General features: G+C 61.7%; 1 protein-coding gene across 3 annotated transcripts in view; it reads left to right on the top strand.

Moving 5' to 3' along the window:
- The window catches only part of RADIL (Rap associating with DIL domain), a 57286-nt gene that overhangs the window by 8388 nt on the left and 34869 nt on the right, over window positions 1-14029 (top strand). For 2 of the 3 annotated variants that reach the window (XR_013996098.1, XR_013996099.1), the window contains exons 6-7: window positions 977-1322; window positions 3936-4316. The exons of the other annotated variant lie outside the window; for it this stretch is intronic. The gene's annotated coding sequence lies outside the window, so the exon portion shown is untranslated. Of the gene's footprint in view, window positions 1-976; window positions 1323-3935; window positions 4317-14029 lie in introns of those variants that run through there. 3 annotated transcript variants of the gene reach the window in all.

Genomic DNA, 14029 nt, shown 5'->3' on the forward strand with positions numbered 1-14029 from the left:
CAGGCTCAGGCCCAGCCCTCCCAGGGCCACGGGTGCATCCCTCAGTGGAAGGCGGCTGGGAGCCGAGGCCGCCCCAACGGGGAGGCGGCTGAGCGCCCTCGGCGGTGGTGGCGATGGGTGTGCAGAGGGGACGGTCCGCGTGGTGCGTTCCTGGGACACGTGTGTCCATGAAGTGCGCGCGGTGTATGCAGACGTGTATGTGCGTGCAGAGGCGGCTTCCGGAAGGATCCTGCACACTGTTCGTGCGGGTTACCTGCCCGCGGTGGGCCTGGGGCCTGGGCACAGCACGGCGGCTTCCCCCCCTCGGCCCTCCCTCCCATACTTTAGTCCTTTTTTAAAAACAATCTTCACCCGAGGATGTTTCCGTTGATTTTTAGAGGGCGTGGAAGGGAGGGGGAGAGACAGAGAAACATCAATGTGAGAGAGACACCAACTGGTTGCCTCCCGCACACGCCTGAACCAAGGCCGGGATTGAGCCTGCAGCCAAGGTACATGCCCTTGACTGGAATCGAACCCGGGACCCTCCAGTCCGCAGGCTGATGCTCTAACCACGGAGCTAACCAGCCAGGGCACAAATACCAGTTTGTTCATCCACCATCCAGATGGACGCCGGGCTGCCTCCCGTGTGGGCGGGGGGGGGGGGGGCGGGCGGGGGTGGATGATGCTCTGGGAACCCGGATGTGGTAGTTGGCTCCCCGCCGGCTTTCACTGCCTTTGGGCAGGAGCCAGGGGTCTGACTTGTGAGAAAAGGTAAAAAGCTCTAAAACATCCCTTGAGGTTTTAATAGAAACACATCACCTGTGAGAATTAATTCGGGAGAAGTGGCGACATCACGGTGTTGACGCCCCACCCAGGAGCCCGGGCGGGCTCACCAGGTCTTTTCATTTTCGGGGTGCGGGGGGACTGGCCGGGCGCTCCACACCTTCCTGGCCGCTCCTCTGACCGGCCCCCCCCCCAACCCCATTCTTGCCGACAGCCCAACACCGAGGGCCTCTGGGAGCTGGTGGCCGGAGGGGCTTTCTACTGCCTGGGCACCGTGTTCTTCAAGAGCGACGGCCGGGTCCCCTTCGCCCACGCCATCTGGCACCTCTTTGTGGCCTTCGGTGCCGGCACCCACTACTATGCCATCTGGAGGTACCTCTACCTGCCCAGCACCCTGCAGACCAAGGTGTCCACGTGAGGCCGCCCAACGGCGTCCTGGGAGTGTTCCTGCGACCTCAGCCCGGAGCGGGCGCCCCGGCCGCTGCCCTCCGCGGGCAGAGCTGCCCTCCCGCGGACGGTCTGAGGTGCTGCCTGCGGCCACGCCGTCCCTCGGGCCCCAGGTGAGAAAGGAGGCGTTGGTCAGGGCTGAGGGGGATTAACCCTGTGATGCACTTACTCCCGACAAGTGTCTCCTGCCACAGTGGACGTGAGCACCTGCGGGGAGGGAGCGGGCTGCCCTGCAGGTGGCAGAGCCGGGCCAGCGCCCTCTCGCATCCCCAGGCGCCGGGCTGGGCCGGCGGTGGTTCCCACCAGTGGCCGGGCCTCCTTTTCTGCTACCAGAGTCCTGGCCGGGGTGCCCTGCTCAGGGAAAGCCACCTGGCGGTCGGGTGGGGCCGGTGGGATGGTGACCGGGCAGGCACCACCCATCGACCGCCACCCGGCGCTGTCGGTTCCCACGGTGCTGGGGCCGCCGGACCAGCCGGCTGGCACTCACGGAGGCCCCTGGTGGGCACGTGGCCAGGCTGGTAAATGTCCCGCGTGGGCTGTGTGTATCTGCACGCCCTCTGGTCCTCTCTGGGAAGCGCCTGGGGTGGGCAGGGGAGCGGTGTAGGCCACGGGGCGCACACCCCGCTGCCTGGCCCGCTGTGCCGTCCTCGGTGCGGAGGGAGCAGCTGGGCTATTGTGTGGCCACGTCGTCTCACGCCCGGAAGCCAGGGGAGCTCCGAGAGCCGTGCCCCGGGCGCAGCGCCTCCGGGCCTGCCCGCTGCAGGTTAGGGCTCGTGACACTAACATTCAGGGTCTTGCTTGGTGCCATTAGTGGCCCTGGGAGCCCCCCCCGAGCCCAGAGGGAGGGCACCCCGACCTCTGGGGCCCCGAGCAGCCCAGCCTCAGGCCTGGGGCAGCGCCAGCCCCTGCGCACCTGGCACACAGACGGGCACTGGAAGGCCCCGCCCAGCTCCGGGGTTTGCAGAATCAGAGTCCCTGGGTCCAGGATCCCTGGCAAGTCAGAGGAGCCTCAGTGTCCGGCTCCCCACGAGGGTCGGGGGGCAGACAGGAGGCCTTCTGTTCTGCCCGACCGGACCCGGCCTTTCAGGGCGCACACGGCTTCCGAGTCGTGTGTCCAGCCCGCGCTCAGTCACCTGACTCCGTCCACAGACGGGGCCTGAGCGGGCAGACGCTTGGGACATAAGTTTTGTCCTCTTACCGTGTGTGTGTGTGTGTGTGTGTGCGCACATGTGTGCGTGCATGCGTGTGTGCGGCTGCGCTGCTCCCAGCCCCTGCCAGCTGCCTTCATTCAGGACACCTGCCCACGGAGCTCACCTAGGAACCCCATCAGTCGGAGTCAGGCTTGGAGGTCGGGGCGGGGCTTGCCCTGGGTGGGGCAGGGGCACTGTACTGGACCCCTGGCCCCAGCCTGGGTGTGGGGTTCCCCGAATGATGTTCAGGAGGCCTCCCAAAGCGTGGCACCAGGACAGGCGAGACGGGAGGCCGCCTCCAGGTGCTGATGGGGTGAAAGGCCCGCGTTGGGAGCTGGGGGCCCTGACCTGGGCCTTGCCCGTGGCCACTGCTCAGCGCCCCACCTGGTGCCTGCGCCCCTCTTCTGGGCACTGGATCTTGCCTTTCCCCGAGCTCCCCCGTTATGCCCTGGGATCTTCTGAGGAGGTGCCGGCACACTCCTGAGTGCGGGAGCAGGGCACTCAGCAGGCTCTCACCCGCCCCTGCCTCCATGCACACCGCATGGGTGGACAGGCCTGGCCTTGACAAGCGGCCTCAGTCCATCGGTGACCGGCCGGAGGGCAGGCTCCCCGCGGGGAGGGTTGAAGTCCGTGCCTCGGACCGGAGCTGCCTTCTGCCTCCCCGCCCGGCACACTCCTGTTCACCCTTCAGAGCCCTGCTCAGGGCCATTCCAGCCTGTGCACTGCGTGAGGGGAGGGCTCGGCCCTGGGAATTCAGACACCAGCTCCCTCTTCGTCCGTCCGTCTGTCCTCGAGGCGTCACATGCTAGGACGTTCCAACCGAGCGGCTGTCGTGTCCCGAGGAGCCGGGTGGGTGCCCTGTTTGACCCTCTGGGCACTTCAGTGGCTGCTGCTGAGCCAGGCGGGCGCGGCGGGAGCAGGGCACTCAGCAGGCTCTCACCCGCCCCTGCCTCCATGCACACCGCATGGGTGGACAGGCCTGGCCTTGACAAGCGGCCTCAGTCCATCGGTGACCGGCCGGAGGGCAGGCTCCCCACGGGGAGGGTTGAAGTCCGTGCCTCGGACCGGAGCTGCCTTCTGCCTCCATTGGAAACTGCGTGGACGGCGGGAGCAGGGCTGGCGTCCTCTCTCCGTTCGTCCTGAGCGCGGGGCGGGGCGAGTCCTGGGAAAGCCCCGTGGGGTGGGGCGTGCAGAGGCCAAGGGGCCGAGGCCTGAAGATCCGCAGCCTCCGTTCTAGAAGCTGCTCCTGCTGGCCCCCCGGGAGAGCCGCGGGCCCAGGAGCTCAGTGCCGGCGGGTGGCAGCCGCGGGGTATCGCCTGGGGGCCCGGTGCCCTCCAGCCACTGCGGACGGTGAGGGGAAGGCGGCTCTGAGCCTCTGGGCTCTGGGAGGCGGGTTCCTGGGCCTCTGGAGGCGGCGGCCCCGGCTCGGGGGGCCTTGGGGTGGGCGGTCACCTGGATGCCCTTCGCGGGCAGCATGCGGAGCCTTTGCTGGGGAAATGGGCTCTGACCCCCTTCATGGGCCCGCCCCGTCCACAGTGAGTGGCAGGAGGCGCCCTGCTGCCGGGGCTCCGTGTCGGGAATGCGCTGTGGGTGTTAGCCGGCGTCTGGCGTCTGATAAACGCGTATGAAGACTCCTCCTGCGGCTGACGTCCTGTCTCCAGCAGAGCAGACCCAACAGCAATAAAAACACAGGTGCCGCCCTGGCCGGTGTGGCTCAGTGGATGGGAGCGTCGGCCTGCAGACTGAAGGGTCCCAGGTTCGATTCCGGCCAAGGGCATGTACTTGGTTGCAGGCACATCCCCAGTAGGGGGCGTGCAGGAGGCAGTTGATCGATGTTTCTCTCTCATTAATGTTTCTAACTCTCTATCCCTCTCCCTCTCTGTAAAAAATCAATAAAATACATTTTTTTAAAAACCCCAAAAACGCAGGTGCCTCGTCCCGCACGGCTGTCTGAGAGGAACCGCTGTCAGTCCTCCTTCATAAAAGCGAGCTCCGCCCCTTGTAGGGAACCTGGGATGGCCGGGAGGCGCCCGTCAGCCAGACGCGCTAGGCGGGCTCTGGCAGGACAGGTGATGCTGACATGCGGTGGCGCCAACAGCAGGTCACCGCCGGTGCTCAGGGGGCAGGGGCCGGGTGCTCAGGGCGCCGGTCAGCTGGGCGGGGACCCGTCAGAGGGATTCAGAGCTGGGGCTGGAGGAGGCGAAGGCGCGCTCACTCAGAGTCTGGTCGCTGGTACTCGCAGCTGGTGAGGCCCCCAGCGGGGCAGCTGCCACACACCCAGCTTTAGGCAGTAGGTTTGGGCCCCGGCCAGGTGCTCAGTTGGTTAGAGCGTTGTCCCTCTCAGCCAAGGTGTGGGTTCAATTCCTGGTCGGGGCGCAGACCAGAATCAACCAATGAGTGAATGAACATGTGGAACCACAATTCAGTGTCTCTCTCTCAAATCAATAAATAAAAACAAAAAGTAGGTTCTATCACTCGTCAGGTAGGTGAGGCCAACAGATTACAAGACGACGGCCATTGGCAAGTTAGTTTGCTACTCACAGTTCCCAAAGAAGGGGCACAGGCTGCCCCCGGGCCACTTGGGGAAGCACCAGGGGGGTCAGGAGGTGGGGGAGCGGGGAAGACATGGACAAGAGCCTTTACTGGGGTTTCTGTGGGATGGGACAGGTGAGCAGGGCGAGCAGGCTTCAGGCTGGCTGGTTTGGGTCATTTCAAGGTCTCCGGGGTACCGGGGGTGTTCCTAGCTTTGTGGTACCTGGTTCTGGGGTGACGAGGGCAGGGGATGGCTGCTGGAGTAGGAGCACCCAACGGAGGAGGTGGGGGGACGGTCTCCAGGTCGGTAGGTTTGCATCTGAGAGGGGAGCTCACAGGTGAGCTGCTCACAATCTCCAGGGATGGGTGGCCCTGGGAGGGGCAGTCTCCCCGGCTCAGTAAGGCCCCGAGGACACACATCAGAAGAAAAGACACGCTTAGCCCATACCCACAAGTGGCTTCCCCACGTGGCCAGGGCTTCCTTACAACATGGCCGCTGGGTCGAGAGAGAGAGAGAGAGAGAGAGAGAGAGAGAGAGAGAGAGAGAGAAAGCGCGCCAGGCGGGACACACGGAAGTCATGCATCGTCACGTCTGACACACAGTAGGCCCTCGGGTTATGTTCGAGATCCATTCCCACGGCGACGGAAGGCGATTTTCACCGTAAGTCGGAACCCACCTGCATAGCACCTACGTCACTCACAGGGAGCACAGACACAGCAGCAATGAAGTGAAACAGTAAAAAAATTTAAAAGAAAGATAACAATTCCTGACCTTTACTTGTGGTCAATAAACAATAGAAAACATAAAGCACATATGTACAGATGTCAAAATGACGGAACTTTTTTTTATAAATAAATGGGAGATGGCGACGTAACCAGGAAACGACGAGTCCGACGTAACCTGAGGACTGTCTGTACGTATTCTGTTGCTCAACTCAGCCCAAAGGTCCTCCCCAGGCCCCGGGGGGAGGTGCAGAGCGAGGAGGCCCAGTGCAGCCAGAGAGCGGGGATGGAACTCGGGTCAAGTTGGATATCTTTGGAAATTGTCATCTGCCGCAAACTCCGTCCCCGAGAAAGAATCTGTTACTGTCCCTCCCGATGCTGCTTGCACACCTTTTGAAGGTGATTTTACAAAAGAGGCGATCGGTCATTAATGAAAGGCTGTGCCCTGAGGCAAGTGCTTTAGCCCCTCTCCGCTTGGGCTAAGTTGGGGTTCTCACGCATTCTTTTCCTTGGGAGCCGGAGAGAAGGTCTCTGGCCGGACCACGCTCTTTCACCCCAAATTTGAAAAGTGCGGCAGCTCGTCCCAGGCCAACCGCCTGCACCTGCCCCCAGGTCCCCCTTTCTCTGACTTCTTAGTGAGCAAGGCAGCCCGGCCTCGGCTCATCTCCCCACTCGCCCCTCTCCTCGTATCCTGGGCCCTTCCTTGTTTCCCGGTCCCCAGATGTCCTCTAAGATTCAGAAAGAAAGAGAAGGAAAAAGTGGTCATTGGTTCCCAATTCTCAGTTTAAAAACAAGTTAACACATCGTATTTCCTCAGCCGTCATCATTTTCTCATACACACACCATAAACCACGTGGAGGCACCTCAGGAAGGCTCACGGGCAACACATCACGTAAACAAACAAGCAATATCCATGGCAACGCTGGGCCCCACGGCGCACACGTGGTTCTTCAACACTTGCCGTCCTCCGGCCCCCGTGCTCACGGGCGTGATTTCACGTTTGACCGATTGCCTGGTCCTATTTTTGGCTAATGGAGTTGACCCTAACCCCTCTGTGGGTTGAAATGCAACTCTAAAACAAGCCAACAACGCTCTGAAAACCCTCGGGGCATGAGGTCCTTGGTAAGGGTGCCTCTCTCGTTAAAAAATGTTTTTATTGATTTATTTATTTAGAAAGAGAGAGAGAGAGACCGACACCAAGAATTGAACCTGGACCTCTGGGTGCATGGGATGACGCCCGACCCGCCAGGCTACAGGGGCCAGGGCTGGAAGCCGGCGTTTCCACTCCCCGGTCCCGAGAGCACCGGGGCTTCCAGAGCCTTCCCCACACAGACCGTCTAAGGACCGCCGCGGCGGGTGGTTTTGAAATTTCTTAAGTTTCTAAACATTTTGACAGCGAAAGGAATGTAGTTCAGGTTTCTTAAGAGCAGGTCCAACCCTCGAGTGGATTCGTCTGACACCATCTCCTTTAATGATATCGAGACCGTGGTGGGTCCGTTTGCGTCACCTGGACACGGCCACGGCCCCGGGTTCACTCCCCATCTGCGTGCGATGACTCTGAAGCGGTATTTCCCAGCTAAAGGTCCCACCTGAGGTCCCACCCGAACTCGGGGTCCCCACCGCGCTCTGCCCGCCTGCGCCCCACAGCAGGGCACTCAGACTCAGTGCGGAGGGACTGAACTGCTGCTGAAAGTGCTCAGGACACCACGTGGGAGGGAAAGTCGCGGCTGCTGTTTCTGGCCGACAGTCCCCCGGGAGTGACCCACCCGGAGCCGCTATTTATAGGCCGTGGGGCCGGTTCTTCCAGGAGGAATCCGGGGTGAATCACTTGTTTCGCCAGCCCCCGCCCGGGATGCAGTCTCGGGAGGAGAGGCTGGGCTCTGCGGCTGTCCCTGTCCCTGTGTCCCCTGCCCTTCCTCCCTGCAGGCCCCCAAAACCCGTCGCTCTGTGTCGGGACCCCTGGGAACGTGCACTTTGACCTTCAGCAGAGGCGGTTCCCTTGGGCTCAGACCCGCCTTGCCAGGAAAGAGTCCCAGGACTCTGCCGCCCCCTGGTGGCCACGGAGGGCAGCGCAACACTTCATTTCTGTCCAGTGACTTTCCAAAGATACTCAACCCGAAGTTCAAAAACATCTTGTGCTCCCTGCCCCGGGGCCCAGTGCTCGATGCAAAATGAGTAACAGTCAGTTCCTGCCCTGGGGGAGCTTCCTGTTGACGCGCCGGTGAGAGGTGAGATGAAATACGTTCATTCCGTTGTTTACTCATTGAACAAACACTTACTGGGCACCGACTGGTCTGCCTGCCCTCGGGGAACGTTCCAGGGGGTGTTACACATACACATTTTAACAAATCCCTGTAACTGAGTCAGGAGCTAGAGAATGGCGGTGAGGACGATGGTCAGGACACAGGGGCGCTGAGTGCTAAGGCGAGGAGGCTGCCAGCGTGCAGAAGGCAGGACCAGGACGAGCGTTTTAGGGAGCAGGGCAGCAAGGGGGTGTGTTTTGGAGGCGGCGAAGGGCTTAGTGTCTGAAGACAGGAGGCTGGGGCTGGAGCCCCTTGGCAGAGGCAGAGAGCAGCTGGAGCCGACCAGTGGGGTTATGCAAGCCCTACTTTGCAACAAGTGCGATTACAGAGGATTAAAGGCGAGGAGGACAGCACCTAATCTGTATGTAAGGAATGCAGTTTGATGTAATGGGGACGTGGCGCAGGGGAGAGATGTAAGATACGGGCTGTGGCAGCCGGAGGAGGGGCGCGGAGGCCGGCCCGGGGCCCGGAGGCCTTCCTGACAGGCTGTATTAGGCACCTTTCTATCGCTGCACAGCAAACCGCCCCAAACGCAGTGGCCTAAGTCCGCAGAACATCTGTCCTCCCACGTGGATTCTGAGGGCTGGGAGCGTGGGGGCAGATGCGCTGGGTGGTTCTGGCACAGGGTCCCTCACTAGAGGCAGTCAGGAGGGGGCAAGCTGCATTCCGATGCCGTCTCCTGGGCCGGCGACCTGCATCCCAGACGGCTCGCTCCCATGGATGGCAGTTGGTGCTGGCTGCTGGCTGCTGGCTGCTGGCAGGAGGCCTTAGCTTTTCTCTATGGTGGCAGGTGGCTTCCCCCAGAATGAGTGATCCAAGAGAGAGCAAGGGCAGAAGCCACATCTTTCGTAATTCAGATCCGGAAGTCACACTGCCATCTTGACAACATCTTATTGGTTACACAGGCCAGCCCTATATAACCAGGCCCGGGACACCCCAGGGGCATGAGGGTCTGAGTCACGGGACCGTCTCAGAGGCTGGCTACCATAGGAGGAGCACCGAATCCGAGTCCTAAAGGAATTGGCCAGGTGCTGATTCCTGCGTGTGACGGGCTGAACTGCATACCCCTAACACTCACGTGGTGAAGCTCTAACTCCCAGCACCTCAGGAGGTGGCTGTACTTGGGGATGGGGCCTTTAAGGAGAGGATTGAGTTAAACCGAGGTCGTTAGGGTGGGTCCTCATCCAATGTGACCAGTGTCCTTGGGAGAAGAGGAGGACAGAGGGATGACCGTGTGAGGACACAGGGAGAAGACAGCCGTCTACAGCCCAGGGGAGAGGCCTCGAGGAGCCTCCCTGCGGGCACCGTGATCTTGGACTTTCAGCCAGGCTGCGAGACAATAAAATTCCATTATTTAAGTGACCCGGGCTGTGGTCTTTCCTTACGGCAGCCCGAGCTAGCTAATTGGCAAAGGGGTTTCAAGGCTGAGGGAATGACACAGGCAAAGATGAGGGTGAAACAGGGGGGTAACCCCAAATAGCCAGCAAGACCAGACCCTAAAGGCGGGGAGTAAGGGCTTTCTGTAAAGGCCACATGGTAAACTATTTTAAGCTGTTTGGCCTATCAAGTCTGTTGCATGAAAACAGCTATAGACAACATGTAAACAAACAGGCGTAGCTGTGCTCCAATAAAACCTTATCAAAACAGCAGCTCAGGTTTGGCCCGCAGGCCATAGTCTGCCAACCCCTGCTGAAGAGGGGTGGGGAGGGATGGTGAGGGCCTGGCTCATAGTGAGAAATTCCTTACAAGGAAAACACAGGCCTCAACCCAGGCTCCCCTTCCGGCCCTGCTATTTGCCTCTTCAAGGTCTGGGTGAGGGGAGGTTGTGTATGGATATGGGGTTCCTGTGTGTGGGGGGGGGGGAAGGGGGGGAGTCCTGTAATCATATAGTTCCAAGCTCAATTCTCGACTCTTTCTAGCTGTCTGACCTCTCTAAGCCCCTATTTACTCATCTGTAAAATGGGAGTAACATTTTCCTCACAAAGGTTGCTGTGAGCTGTCAATGTGTGACCTAAGTAAAGCCCCTAGCATAGGTTAGGGCATACAGTAGGTGATCAATAAATGCTTGTTCCCTCTTCCCACCTTCCCTTAGCAAATATGGGGCTCATACTGCAATAGCTGCCAACCCAAAGGTGCACTCCCAGGGGTCAGAAATCTGCATCTGTACATGCAAGGCTTCCTGATGCCCCAGGCCTGACCATGAGCATGGCGGTGCAAAGGGACCTGTCTGAGAGAAGCCTTTCTCCAACGTGAAACCCCAGCTGGAGGCCTGGTGCCAAAGTGAGCTCTACACGGTCACCCAAGGAGGGTGGTTGGGCCAGAGCCTCGGACCAGCTCTGCCCCGGTTTTGCATCGTTTTAAGCAGAAGAGTTCCATGATCTGATCTGGCATTTAACGTTATGGCTTCTGGGGGGGTTGGGGGGGGAGGGGGACCAATTGTAGGGGAGACGGAACCAGCCACTCTCACCCCCTTTCCCTGTCTTCGATGTTCATATATCGGGCCGCCGCTTCTGGTTAAGCGCCTGTCATAGCTGCTCCCTTCTCTCCTTGGCCCCGTCCACTGCAGGACTAATAGGTGGGGACAAACGGGCCCACTCATCCCCCAGAGCCCAAGGCCAGCACTGGGCACGCGAGTTCCCTGGCTCCGCCCCTCATGCGGAGGCCCTGCCCCTTGAACCGTAGAAGGTGCACCGCACAGCCCCGCCTCTGTCCTGGAAACCACGCCCCTGCGCTCTAGGCCACGCCCACACACTTGGCCGGCAAGTGGCGCTGGCGTCCTGCTCAACCCACCACCGGCTCCGCCCTTCCCCTTGAGGCCCTGCCCCCTCGAGGTCTCGGCCCGTCCATTGGTGGCTTGCGGGAGGAGCCAGCCTTGGTCTTTGCTGGCCCCGCCTTCTGAGGTCCCGCCCCCCCGAGGCCCCGCCCCGTCCGTTGAGCGGCCGGCAGGAGGCGCCGCTCGGGCTCGGGCTGCCGCGGGTACAGCGGGTGTTGGAGCCACGCGGAGGCGGCGGGCTGGGCTGGGCTGGAGGTGAGTGCGGGGAGCGCGAGGAGAGGCGGAGGGTGCTGGGCGCTCCGCTGGGGCGGGAGCGAGCTCCGCGGTGGCGCAGAGGCCGAGCCGGGAGGCCGCGGGACGCGCGCTCGGGCTCAGGGCCCTCACGGGACATCTCCCGGGCCTCTTAAGCGGGGCTTGTCCTGTTGCCATGGCAACCGGCGGCTCTTGGCGCCCCTTGCTGCCTTGGGGGTCGGCTCCTGAAGGCTGGCCACTGGGGTGAGGGCGGCCCTGCCTCGGGGTCCCAGTGTGTCGGCTCTGGCCACAGCCCCCTGCAACTCCTGGACCTTGGCCCTCCAACCCGGAGGACACCCCCCTCCCTGGCTTAGGGGAGTTTGGCGCCGCGGGGAGCAGGGCAGGGATCCACAGCCTCGCTCCAGGGTCTGCGTGACATCCCCCCAACCCGCCCGTCCTGGCTTTCCTGTTCGCCCAGCGGCCCTTCCCCGTGATGGGCCGGCTGATAGCCCTGCCTCTGGCTATTTCTGGGCCATTTCCAGCCCCTCGACCAACACCGCACCTAACAAAACCCCTGGCGGGCTGGACCGCGGGGGGCCGCGGGGGGGCCGGCTTATTTCCCAGCAGGGAGCTGCAGACCCGCCGGCTCACGCCCCAGCACCCTGTCAAGTGTCTGGCTAATCTGAATTGCCGAAAAGAATTTTCCAAGTCGCTGGTGATTACAGGTGTCTCCGGCCAGCACGGCCACCTCTTGTGCATTCCAGAGAGGAGCCAGCCCTTAGTCCCACTGGCGGAAACGGTCAGTCCCCTGGCAAGCGGCTAGCTAGCCTGTCACAATTAAATCTGATTAAATTATTCTGTATTTGAAAGCGTCGCTCCTGCTGGCGGCTGGCGCTGTCGGGCTCGGGTTTGTGGACGGAGGGGATGAAGCAGAGCCTGCACGTCTGCCTCTTCCTGTCCCGTCCGGGGAAGCGCTAATGGATTCCACATTGCGGGCCGGGCCAGCGTGTCCTCCACCCATGTCGTCAGCCTCGCACTGACCTCGCTCGCGGCACCCGCTGGGGTGACTGGAGCTTGTTTTCATCAGAACTTGGACTCTCCCCTGCGGATGAGACAAAAACCTTCTCTCGGAGAAGCGGCGTCCGAGTATCAGTGCGACGGACCCGAGGCCGAGGCCGGAGCAGAAAAGGGAAAGGCAGGTCGAGCCTCCCAGCCCGACCCGGGGCCTCTGTGGGGTGTTCCTGCCTCTCGTCCTCGGAAGGAGTCCGCCCATCTTGACCAACAGGCTGCGCTCAGCCTGCGGGGGTTGGGGAGGAAGGTGGCAAGGGAACAAGTGACTGTCTGGGGCTTCTCTGCAAACGGCCAGAGCGAGCAAAGCTTCCTGATAAAACAGACCAGCACCCGTGTGTCCTGGGCCTGCTTGGGCCTTAGAGGAGCTGGCGGAGAGGCGCGAGCCACAGTCTCCTTCATTCGCCAGGAAGCTGCTGGAAGGAGGAGGGCGCTGGCTCCACAGGCCCTGGGAGCGGACAAGCAGGCGTGTGTCTATAATGTTTTATTTCTTTTTTATGAAGACAGAATTGCATTAGCTTTAGATGTTACAGAACCTAGACCACCCCAGCGCAAAATAGCAACTCATGTCCTCGCTGGTGTTCTCAATGGTGAGAGCGCTGGCCCTCGGACTGAAGGGTCTCAGGTTCGGTTCCCGGCCCCCGTTGGGGTGTGCGGGAGGCGGCCGATCGGTGTGTGTCTCTCACATGGATTTTCTCTCCCCCACCCCCACACCCCTCATCTACCCCTGCCTTCCGCTCTCTCTGGAAATCGATGGAGAAAATGTCAAAACAAAAAATGGCAGTTCACTCCCCCGCTGTACCTGGGCCTCTTAGGCTCCTGGTTTACTTCACGGCTCGGCTGTTGCTGCTTTAGCCGCGGTTTCTGCGTTTTCGGCGTCGCATTCACAACCACACACATCTCGAGGCTGAGGCTTCTGGCCACAGGCCACCACGGGGTGTGGTTGGACCCTGGGGCTCTGCCTGGAGGAGGCGGCCGGGGAGGGGAGTGTTTGTGGAGGGTCAGGCCCTCTGAGGGGGTGTCCGGGCGCGGCTGGCAGTGTGGGAAGCAGGCTTGTGCCTGTGATGCGGGGACAAAGCCAGGCTCGTGCCCTGCGTGCGCTCTGCGATGCTCCGCTGTAAGTTCACGCCAAGCCTCTGGCAGGCGCCCGGGCGCTGAGGGGAGCCGGGGCCAGCGCGGGCCCCCTGGGGTCTGACGGGCCTGTCACACAATCCTCGCTCCTGGGGGAGAAGTGGAGCCTCAGGCATCCTCACTCCCGTGCAGCCTCCGCACTGGCGGCCAGAGAGAGCCCTGTGCGCGTCCGCGAGACACCTGGGCGCGCTGCCGTGTGAGTGTGAGCAGCAGGCTGCAGCGCAGGGGGTACCCCCCCCCCCAGCCTCTCCCACCACCAGTGGAGCCGGGAGGGAGCGGGAACTGAGGGTGTTGGCTTCCACTGAGTTTAGTGCTTGACATTTGTCAAAGGTGCCCAATGCCGCCAGGTCCTTACTGGGACCTGGACACTGTTTCTAGAAGCTTCTAGAAAATGAGCTTTTCTTCTCTGGCCTGCGTGCTCTCGTCTCTGGTGAGGGCACGGGCACTGAAGTGGGCGCCGTCCTCGCTGATGTGGTGTCGAGCTTAGTGTTTGTGCTGTGGAGATGCCCGCTCTGCCACGCCTCCTGCTCCGCCAGGGCCCCAGGCGAGCCCTGTGCACTCTTAGAACCAGCCTGGGAGCACTGGGTGCACTGGGATGACGCCTGGGAGCACTGGGTGCACTGGGATGACGCCTGGGAGCACTGGGTGCACTGGGATGACGCCTGGGAGCACTGGGTGCACTGGGATGACGCCTGGGAGCACTGGGTGCACTGGGATGACGCCTGGGAGCACTGGGTGCACTGGGATGACACCTGGGAGCACTGGGTGCGCTGGGATGACGGCTGGGAGCACTTGGTACACTGGGATGATGCTGGGAGCACTGGAATGATGTCTGGGAGCACTGGGTGCACTGGGATGACACCTGGGAG

Source organism: Myotis nattereri (genome assembly GCF_964212035.1).
Source record: "Myotis nattereri genome assembly, chromosome: 5".
NCBI classification, from domain to species: domain Eukaryota; kingdom Metazoa; phylum Chordata; class Mammalia; order Chiroptera; family Vespertilionidae; genus Myotis; species Myotis nattereri.